General features: G+C 38.6%; 1 protein-coding gene across 4 annotated transcripts in view; it reads right to left on the bottom strand.

Moving 5' to 3' along the window:
• PCGF3 (polycomb group ring finger 3) overlaps positions 1–11,771 on the bottom strand; it is a 124,405-nt gene that overhangs the window by 67,678 nt on the left and 44,956 nt on the right. For 3 of the 4 annotated variants that reach the window (XM_027836241.1, XM_027836238.1, XM_027836239.1), the window contains 2 exons: positions 5,885–5,924; positions 4,962–5,114 (listed from right to left, as the gene is read on the bottom strand). The gene's annotated coding sequence lies outside the window, so the exon portion shown is untranslated. The remainder of the gene's footprint in view (positions 1–4,961; positions 5,115–5,884; positions 5,925–11,771) is intronic. The other variant, XM_027836240.1, reaches the window with a different exon arrangement.

Raw genomic sequence — 11,771 nt, 5'->3', positions numbered from 1 at the left:
GCTTTATATTTCTTAAGTATAAAATTCTTATTCAATCAATAAATAAGCATTTATTAAACAAATATTATTTGTCAACTACTATGCTTATTGCTGATAATGATAAAATTAAAAAAAAAAAGTTCATGTTCTCAAGAGGCCATCCAGTAGAGGAAAGAACAGGAAAATACACATATACATATGTATATATATGTTCGGCTGTGTTTAACTCTTTGTGACCCCTTGTACCAAAGCATGCCAGGCCCTTCTATCCTCCACTACCTCTCAAAGTCTGTCCAAGTTCATGTTCCTTGTTTCCATGATACTATCTACCCATCTTCTCCTTTGCTGTCCCCTTTGTATATACAGAAAATATACAAATAAATGCAAGGTAGTTTGGGAAGGGAAATCAAAGGCACCCAGGGGAAGAGTTGATTACGGTAAGACTCCATGTAGAAGGTGGCATTTGCACTGAGTTTGGGGGGAACAAAAAACCAAAAAGTACAATAATTCTATAAGGCAGCAGTAAGGAGGAAGTGAATTCCAGACATGTGGGACAGCCAGTGAAAAGGCATGAAGATGGGAAAGGTGAGGATCAGTATGAGTGGACTGTAGAATGCATGAAGGGGAATAATGAGTAATAAGTCTGGGAAGGGTTTTACATACCCAACAGGACTTTATATTTGCCTGTAAAGCTAACAGGCAGCCACTGGAGCTCACTGAGCAAGGTGATAGCATAGTCAGACTTACATTTCTGAAAAATCATCTTGGCAACTGAGTAGATTAATGAGGAGAAACCTGAGATATGGAGACTGGTCAGTAGGGTATGAAATAGTCTAGATGAGAGCTGATAAGGGCCTGAAAAAGATGGTAGTCATGTGAATAGAGGAAAGGGAATATCTAGGAGAAATGCAGTGAAAGGAGAAAAAACATTTTGCAGAAGTGTAGAAGTGTGCAGTGAGCAAGAATGAGGTCTGAGGAAGGAAAAGGGAAAGGAATAAGCATTTACATAGCGCCTCTATGTGCCAGCCACACTGTAACTAAGCACTTTACAAATATTATTTCATTCAATCCTCACAACAATAGGAGGTGGGTGTTATTATTGCCCCCATTTTAGAGTTGAGATTAACTAACTTGCCCAGAGTCACATAGCTAGTAACAGTCTGAAGCAGGATTTGAACTCAAGTCTTCCTGACTCCAAAAGCAGTGTTATCTACTGTACCAACAGCTGCCCAAGTGAAAGGAAGAAGCTGAAGATGTGAACCTGTGTGACTAGAAGGATCGTGGTGCCCTGGACAGTAACAGGAAAGTTAGAAAGAAGGGTAAGGGTGGAGAGAAAAATAAGTTCAGTTTTGAACATGTCAATCACGTATGTCCAATTCCAAATGTCCAACAGGCAGATGGTGATGTGGAACTATTGTTGAGAAGAGAGATTAAGGCTGACTAGAGAGATGTAGGTATTGTCTGTGGAGAAATGATCATTGAACCTACAGGTGTTGATTAGATCATCAAATGAGATAGTGAAGAAAGAAAAAAGAAGAGGGCAGTCTCCCCCTGACTGAGTGTAAGGAAGGAAGATGACATGGTCTAAGCCTGTGTGGGCAGAGAGGCTTTTATCTGCCTAGCCAGGCTGTGATTGCAAAGCTGTGCTGCTGCTGCTGCTGCTGCTGCTGTCCCTACTGTCTATTCTGTCCTGATCTTGCACCATGGCCTTCTGAGCTTCAAAAGGTCAAAAGAGCCACCAAGGTTCCAGGAAGTAGAATCCATAACAGAGCTGGCCAGTGTATCCCCAAGGAGCGACCTGCCTGATCCAACATAGCAGTGAATGAACCCAGCAGTTGAACTGCCTAAAGGGAGCATCTCATCCAGTAGTTAGGCTGCACTGGGAAGTGAGCTAGGTGGGGGAAATGCTTCGTAGCAGCTGCTTCAATTCTGAGCACACTATCCCCACAGACTGAGGTGGTAGAGGGGAAAGCGTGCCCCTGGTGCTTCTGTATTTCTGTTCTTGCTCTATCTTCTCAGTAAATATAGATGAGGAGGAGGGAAAAGGGAGATAATCCAGGACAGAGTTTGGGGATACATACGCCCAGTTAGTGGGAGTGATAGTAATGACAAGCCAGCAAAGTAGACTGAAATGAAGCAGTCAGACAAGCAGGAAGAGAAACAGCAGACAAAACAGTGGTATGAAAACCCAGAGCAGAAAGAGTAACCAGGAGAAAGGGCTGATAAATGGTGTCAACTGCTGCAGAGTTGTCGAGATGGATGAGGATCAAGAAGAGGCCAATGAAGAACTCACTGCTAACTTTGGTGGGAACTTCAACTGAAAGATAAGATCAGAAGCCAGACTGCAGAGGGTTTAAGAGAGAGGGAAGTGGAGCAAGCAGGAAGTGTGGATGGCTTTTCCAGGTATGTGGTAAAGGAGGAGAGCTGGAGGACAACAACAAGCAGAGACAGTATTAGCATCTACTGATGGATTATCTATTGAGGCACATCTACTGATGGTATCTATGGAGGATTTGGGGGGTTTTTTTGTAAACAATTGAGTATCTACATAATAGGCAGCGTGGAAGGAACCACTAGATCAAGATAGAGAGTGATAGTCAGAAAAAATTAAACTGAAAAGACAGGATAAGGTAGAAATGAGGTTACACAAAGAAGGGCTGGCTACCCAGAGACTGCATTAAAAGAGGAAATAGTAGAGAGGTGGTGAGAGTTCTGAGAGAGGAGGATGAGGGAGAAGACAGACTTTGAGAGAATAGCCTCAATACTGTTGGCAAAGTATGAGGTAATACTGAAGACTTAACCTAGAATCCAGGTCAAACTGAAACGATGGACAAAGGTAAACTTACAAATACCCTGGGCTCTTCCAGTCAAGGCATATCCATCATAAAGCTATCAAGGAGAAAGCTCTGCCTGTGTATGTCAAGACCTATTGACACTCTGAAATTAAAGTGTGGGAAGAACACATGTAAAGCAATATATACCTACATAATACTAGTCCTGACATATACACTTTTGGAACTATGAACTAGTTCACAACAGATCTAGAAAGTAGCCAAATAAAAATCATGAAATATTAATGAAATGTCCTCTCACCCTAAGAAAGCTATGAAAAGATTAATACTAACTAACCATGAAAGAGAATTAATAGACATTATCACAGCATAGGATAAACAGTTTAAAACTTAGAGAAAAATCTCTGGAATAGGCAGATATCACTTTTGAATTAAACAATAAGAACACCAAATGGGACATACTATTGGATTTATTGAATATGTGAAACTCTGAGAGAGCGGAATCAAAAATTGACATCCATGTGAACTCAACCAACTCTATGTTGCTGAAGGAGCATCCAACAAATTACTGTCATGTGGATTTGTACATAAAACCAAAGGTTCATAATGGTCACTGAGGATCAGGTTGTGACCATAGGAATTTATAAAAGGCTTAACCTCAAAGATCTAAACTGCAGATTATGCAAAAGAAATGGTACAAACTACAACTATCATTGTAGGCTGCAAAAACTTAACACCTATAGAATGAATACCTAGCAAGAAATGACTCAACAGAGCTAGAAGTAAACATCAGAAGTTCACTATCTTTCAGAAAGTTAACAGTACACAAATATCTATACAAAAAGAGACTTCAAAATATTCTTGAGGATTCAACAAGTAAACTGTACTGAAACTAGACCATTTGAAGGAACTACTGTCTACAGTTTCCCTGATATAACACTGATCCATAAAAATTTAAGAACAATGTTTTTAACAAATGTTATCACACCAAATGCTCATAATTCTCAAGACAGAAGAAACAAAAAAACATTTGAGAGACTGGGCGGAAGGAAGAACAAGGTACAAATGTCCGTTATTGCAATTGTGCCAAAGATGTGCTCAATGAGCTTACAGAAAACAACCTTGCACCCCAATACTTTTATTCAATTACAAAATTCAGTTAATTTACTTATGCAATAATTTGAAGAACATTAATTATTAAAAATCATAGAATGATTTGCCTGTCCCAGGACCACTGCTGTTAATGCCACTAAAAAATGAGAACAATGATGATGACAACAACTCACATGTATAAAGTACCTTACAGTTTATGAACTCTGAAAATCGGGTAGTGCAAGTTTGAATATCTCCATTTGAAAAACTGGGAAACTGAGTTTTCACGTAGTTGAGAGACTTAACTAAGATCACATGCTCACGTGAGGATTTGTTTCCCAAGTACAATACTTTTTGTTTCCCCGAGTACAATACTTCTACTCCAACACTGCCCCCGCCAAATAAAATGAAACACAGTTCCTAGCTGCAGGGACATTACACTCTCATAATGGGATAAAACAAAACACAAATAAATATAAGAGAAAGTAGGATGTGATGAGTGGTACATTTGTAAGAAATTTTAGGAAGGACAGGTCATTTTCCGTTGGAGGGATCAAGAAATATTCACAGAAAGGGTGGCACCTGAGTTGGACAAACTGCTTTAAGGTTTGCAAAGTACTTCACAAATATCATCTCATTTTAATCTTACTTCTCTGGGAGAAAGGGACTGTTATTATCCCCATTTCACAAATAATGAAGAAGAAAGCTAAAGCAGACAGAGGTTCAGTGACTAGCCCAGGACTACAATAGCTAGTAAGTATCTGAGGCTGGATTTGAATTCAGGTCTTCCTAACTCCAGGTCTAATGCTCAGTGCACTGTGATGCCACCTGGCTGCCTAATTCTCACTATGTCACACACTTGGAAGGGAGAAAAAAAAAAAGAGAACAGAGGGAGAGAGAGGTAAAGTGGAAACAAGGGGTGCAGGACTAATGGAGAATAAAAACAAAAAAATCATATGAAAATACTGTACGACCCTTCTCACCTCCCTCCAAAACACAAAACAACTTGCTCCCTTCACCCCCGACTAGAGGAACAAGACAAACATTTCTGCTTTCTTGTTTTTCCCCATTATCCTTGCAGGTGGTTTTGTTTTTTACCTCTTCTAGATGTTTTCTTTGTCTTCAGTTTGTCTTCTCATTGGGGTTTTACGCTACTGGCTTTACTCTGTTATCCCGGTTAGTCTGTCTTAGTTTGTATTCTGGCTCTTCACCCTTGCTCCTTTCCTCTGTCCCTTGTTTATTTTCCATTTTCTAACAAAGACATTTACCCATTATTTTATCTCAAATCATTTAAGGTTTAACGTATTATCACCACAATTCTAAAGTTTTAACTTTCTACAGCACAAAAACATTTACCACAACCATTACTTAGCGCTATAGTATTAGTGTACTCTATCTCCAATGTTCAGAGAAGACCAAGCTAAAGTAGCATGTCTACAACTAACCTGAACAAGTGATATACTTCCAAGCTTGATGAGTAAGAAAAGGAATTCATGAATTCAAGTCAAGAGGGTCATAACCTACAGGGGTTATGAAACATCCCAAGACAAAAGGGAAATTTTGAAATAAAACAGGAAATTAGACCTATTTTCATACAAAAAAAAAAAACGGTCATACATAATCACCATTTTTGGCATGTGCATGATGCCACACTTAATATTGAGGGGGAAATGATATTTGCACTTGATTTCTGCCCCCCACCCTCCTGCAGAACCTTTATTCACACCTTGTAGAGCACAGTTTGGTAAATACTTATTTAGAGTAGAATCCAAAAGACAAGCAATATGACTTTCCTTTAATCTGTTAAGCAAAACTGGAGCATATATTGTCATGTTTCAAGTCCTTAAATATATAGAACCAGAAATACATATTTTTTCTGATTACACTTTAATCAGAGAGGTAGGCGCTTCCTTCGTCTTTCCCACCTCCCCCAAAAGTATGTTTAATCCATTTACAGGCATTCAATTAAAAGAAGAATAAACCTTGAAATGTTCAAAGTTTATTTAATTATCTATATTTACCTAGCAGACAGACTGGAATCTCATGCTACATTTTGGAAACCTGTAGAGAAGCACAATACAAAAATATGTTTTAGACTTCACATACTATATAGCACTTTTAGGAGAATACATGGCAATTGCTATAAAAATTATTATGACAAAATTATGATTAAAAAAACCCAAAATCAATGTAAGAGTCATTAAGATAGAAGAATCAAAGTTATTATTTTATATGCCTCCAGCAACAAATGAGATTTAAATCTTTCTGATTTAAAGGTGTGCACATTTTATTTTTTAAAAACTCACCCAACAAAAAGAAGACAGCCAATGTAGGGCCTGAACAGGCCTAAAATCAGTCCTTTATTAAATGAAAATAAATTCAGGTTCTTTTGTTTGCATAATGAACCGGTTACAACAAAGAAGTCCACTTCTTCTCCAGCTCAATAATACAATATTCTTAATTATGTGTGCAGTCATAAATATGGCTATTTTTTTTTAAACAATGCAGGTTACATAAAATACATATTTGCCTGTCCTCTGTGGTTCTCCTTACTGGCCTCTCACAAATCCACCACAAGGAAATTTACCCAATGTGCTGGGAAACGTCTCCAAGCTCTTTTGATGTTCATTACGTGGCTACCAATGGATTTATCAACACAGTTGTCCATCCCTAAACATCTACATGTTGAAGGGAAAAACATGCAGGTGAGTGAGAGGGAAAAATCATACCATGTAAGTCTCCCTCCAACACACTTTTAATTCAAATGAAAACTTTTCCTTACCTCTATCACAATCTGCTAATTTATATACATGTAGTCTCAGGATAAAAGCTCCTTGAGAACAGGGACTAACACAAAAGCACCATGCCTGGTATACAATAGGCAATTAATAAATGTATACTGTACTGAATTTAAAATGGAAAGATCAGCTTCCCTTCATAACTTCTGTCATTTACCTAAATACTGATACTGAATTATCTCAAAAACCTTAGGATTTTGTTGGGTCAATCAACAAGCATTTATTAAGCTCCTACTACTGCCAGGCACTGAGAAAGTACACAAAGAAGGGTCAAAAAGTAGACCCACCCTCAAGGAGCTCAAAGTCTAACAGGAAAGACAATATGCCAACAACCATGTATAAACAAGATGCTGTAGATAAATTCAAAGAACAAGGGCTACAATTAAGGGGTGGAAAAAGCTTCTTGTGCATGGTGAGCCGAGACCTGAAGGAAGCCAGAAAAGCTAGAAGGTAGAGATGATGGGGGGGTGGGGGGAAGGATGGGGCAGGCAACAGCAAAAAATACTCGGGAGTCAGAAGATGGAGCATAATGTGACAGGAACACCAAGGAGGACAGTGCCACTGGATCTGGGAGTACATAAGAGGTAGTAAGTTATAAGAATACTAGAAAGGAAGAAAGAGGCCAGATTGTGAAGAGCCAATCAGAGGATTGTATATTTGATTCCAGAGGTGATGCAGGGCCACTTTAGTTGACTGAATAGAGGCTGACAGAGTGGTGATGCTGATATGGTCAGACATGATTTAGGAAAATCAGTCTGACAGCTGAGTAGGTAATGGAGTAGAGTGGGGAGAGATTTGAAGCAGGGAGATCAGCAAGCAAGCTATTACAATAGTCCAGGCATGAGGTGATGAGAATTTGCACCGGGGTGATGGCAGTATCACAAGAGAAGGGGATACAAGAGATTTTAAGAAGGTAGAAACTACAACTGACCAGATATGGGGAGTGAGGAGTCAAGGATGACCTCTGGATTAGAAGCCTGAGTGACTGGGAGGTAATGGTACCCTTGACAGTAATAGGGATTTTAGGAAAGGGGAGGGAGGGGGTGGGGGTGGAAATGAGTTCAGTTTTTGACATATTATCTTTAAAATGTCTACAGGACATCCAATTCAAGGTGTCTAAAAGGCAGTTGTAGAAATAAGATTAGAGGTTAGGGTTGAATAAATACATCTGATTATCATCTACATAGAGATGATAATTGCATCCAATCCCTGGGAGCCAACATGAATGGATAGATCAATTGAGTTTTTTTGAGGATGGAAGAGACATGGGAGTGTTTGCAGGCAGCAAGGAAGCAGCCAATGAGCAGGAAAAACTGAAGATTAGTGGGAGTGGAGATGATAACAGGGACAATCTGCTGGAAAAGAGGAGATGGAATGGGACCATTTAGCATGTAGAAAGGTTAGCCTTGGCAAGAAGGACAGTATCTTGTGAGACTGGGTGAAACTGAAAGTGGTAGAAAGCATCTGAATGATGTGAAATGAGAGGGGGGAGCTCCTGGCAAATGGCCTCAGTTTTTTCAGTGAAATGAGACAAGCTTCTCAGCTATGAGGATGAGGGGAAGAAGACCCATAGGTTTAAGGTGGGATGAAAAGGTGTGGAAAAGCCATACTGATGAATGGTAGAGTGGGTGAATTAGGGAGGTGTAAAATGATTGCCTTGTCCAATGAGGCCCCAGTTGAGATTATGTTACATAAATAAGTTTCATGATTTTCTCCATGTTTATTCAAGCAGAATGTGAACAAAAGTGATGGCAAAAGATGGTGGGAATATTGCAAGGCTGAGGGTAGTGTAAAGGTTATCAAGGTGTCCAAATGGGAAAGTGAAGAGAGTGGAGCCACTGTAGGGATGATGACCTAGGAAAGAAATGAGGGGCTGAGGAAATGAAGGTAACAGTGAGGATGAAAAACAGGGTTTGGGTTCTAAGGCAAAGAGAGAGGTGACAACAGATTATGATCAGGTAAAGGAATTTCAGGGTTCATGAACATGGATACAGACCACTTGTCAGTAATAGCAAAATCAAAGTTGTGTCTGTGTAGCTGAGGTGCAGTGGACTAGGTAGTGGGAAACAAGACAGCTGGGGAATTGAGAGGTTAGAATATTATCAATAGATACGCTGAAGGCCCCTAGTATGAAAGCAAGAGTTGAGGAGGAAAGAAAGACTGAAAGTCAGGTACTGAATCCACTGAGGAAGAAGAGTGTCCCTAGAGATTGGTAGACAATAGCAACCAGAATCTTGACTAGGTGATAAATATGGATTGAATGAACTTCAAAGGAGGATAGATTTCTCAGTGTTGGTGGTAGAAGAGTCTGAAAACTGCAATGGGGAACAAGGAATACTCTAACCCTCTTTCCCAACCAGCTCCACCTCCTTACTACTAGTAAATTACAGTATTGAAGTATTTACTACCTTTGTATGGTAGGTCAAATGTTTGAAATCACAGGAGCTTATTTTGCTTCATTTATAGATAAAAAATGAATCTGTAATTTCAATAATATAGGGAATTTCTAGATAAGGAAACTTCCTCAATCAATGTAGTGGGCACATTCTCTGATTTGCCTAGGGTCACAGCACCAGTATATACCAAGGGAAGCACTTGAATCCAGGTCTTCTTTGCTTCCAAGACAGCTCTCTATCCACTATAGTACAGCGGATACACCATATACCATACTGCTTAAGTTAGTGTTAAAAATGAACTGAGTGAGAGAGCACAGTCAAATGGGCTAAGGGGGAATAAAGTTTTCCAGCTCTTCCTAAATTGGGATTTCATCACAAGGCTCCATATATTTCTTTCAAGTGAATTCTCTCAACTTAATGAAAATACATACACGTACACACACACACACACACACACACACACACACACTCTCTCTCTCGCTCTCTCTCCCTCTCTCTCTCTCTCCCTCTCTCTCTCTCTCTCTCTCCCTGTCTCTTAAATGTTAGCACAAAGCATTACAAAACCAAATAGTGATGAAATTTTTAAATGATCCATATTCGCATGTCCCTTTAAGGGTTGAAAAGCATTTTCCTTTCAACCCTTCTGTGAGGTAAGCAGTATAAGTTTTATTATCCCCATTGATAAAACTGAGGCTGTCAATATAAGTAACTTGCCTATAGGCCCTAGTAGATAGTATATGAAGCATGATTCTAACCAAAGCATCCTGCTTCTGAGTCAGGGTTTTATTCATTACACCATGTTGTCTCTATAATTTATAAGTATTTATCATTTGGAATTACCTCCTCTCTTCTTTCCCTTCCATTCACTAGAGGGGATAATCAAAAGCTGACTATTGCTCATTACTAACAGGCAGATACTGACATCATATATAAGACTTCACACAGGTCTGCTATGAAATTAATTTTACAATTTTCTAAAATATCTTTTGGTATTGATTTTCAGTCGTGATTGAAATGTTTTGTCCTATAAAGCAATCTTTCAAATTTAAAAAGTTTCACCCATAATAAGGGCAACTTACTTCCCCAGAAAAGTGCAATATTTGAAATGTAACAATTGTAGGGCCCCAAATATTGACTTTGTACCAATTTCCTCCCAGCAAAGGCTGAAAAATTTCAAGTGAGGAAGATGTCACCAAAAGTAAAAGTAGATGTAGGTAGCAAGGCCAAGATTCTCAGAATGACTTATGTTAAAAAGTTTTACCAATGCCTGTTATTTTAATTAGTGAAAAGTAAGGCTATATTTATTTTTAACTCTCTGCTATCTATAAACCCCCCAAACAAAGACTACAGTCAAGTTACAACTCTTTTCTTCTTCCTCATCCAATTTATCAGCACACTTCTAGTAGCAGATTTAAGATATTCCTTCCAAAATTTCACCAACAGAAGCAGTGTAGAACAGTGAATAAAAAGCAGGTCTCAGAGTTGAAAATGGAAGGAATGGAAAAGGAAAGCATTTATTAAATGCTTACTAAGTGCTGGGAATTATGTTAAGCCCTGGAGATAACAAATACAAATAAGCAAAATATAGCTGAAAATTTAGTTTCAAAATTTTCACTGCATAAGAAAATGGAAAAGTCAAATGGTCCCAAGTACCTGATTACACAATACAGCATGATCTGTGATTTCATCATTATGTATTTCTTCCAATAATAGAAATACAACTCATTCATGCCTACCCATCCCGAATGACTCTTTCCCATGACGTCCTCATGAATTCACCTCCGAGGTCCACCCAGCATGGATTCCACTGGAGGAACGAGACTGGTCATCAGTGATTCCTCACTCTGGTTGTGAACCAGCTCCTAGCTTGTCTTGCAAACCTTTCACAACTCCTTTTACATAACTTCCACATAATTAATTCCTTATACGTAATTTGGTGCAGTCATTTTACACTGACCACTGATCACTTTCTGTGATCTTTAACTTCAGTTTTTTGAAGACTGTAGCATAACATGACTTGAAGCCATAAACCATAACTGGAAAAATATTGCTATTGAAAGCATGTAGGTTTGCTTCAGGAAGAAAGTCGTCCCTGGTTGACTTATCAATGCTTTATATTAGGATATAGTCCTATAAATAGGACAGCTTTGAAAGTTACATGTTAAATTTGTTACAAACTTATAAAACAGAGACGGAGATCACAGTTTCACGTGCAATCCTTTTTCTCTTCTGTGCTGTAGATAGAAATGTTCATTTTACTTGATACTTGTTAAGGTCAGAAAAGAAAAAGAAAAAGCATATAGTCATACTGGGGGACTTGAATGCACTAAGTATATGTCAGAAAAGCAATTCCATAGCCCACAGATTATTAGACAAATTTGTACTGCCCTAGGAAAATATTCTAAGAAGAAAACAGTACAATCAGTCTGACAGATGCTCTTCTAAAAGGGAAGATTTACTTGAAGAACTAAAAGCTGATGAAAGCCTAGACAGAAACAATCAAAATTTAAGATCCTAAGAAAGCAAAAAGGAAACAAGTTAACGTGACTGGTAGATAGAAAAGAGAACGATCTCCAAAGGCCTCATGATAGAAAATGCTATCCACATCCAAAGAAAAAACTACGGAATTTGAATGCAGATTGAAGCATACTATTTGCTATTTTTTTTTTCTCTTCTGTTGAGAATTCTTCTTGTTATACTACAGTCTTCAACCA

The sequence above is a fragment of the Vombatus ursinus genome, unplaced genomic scaffold, assembly GCF_900497805.2.
Source record: "Vombatus ursinus unplaced genomic scaffold, bare-nosed wombat genome assembly UNPS02014818.1, whole genome shotgun sequence".
Taxonomy (NCBI): Eukaryota; Metazoa; Chordata; class Mammalia; order Diprotodontia; family Vombatidae; genus Vombatus; species Vombatus ursinus.
Note: the sequence above shows the minus strand (reverse complement) of the source record. Positions and strands in the feature narration are given on the sequence as shown.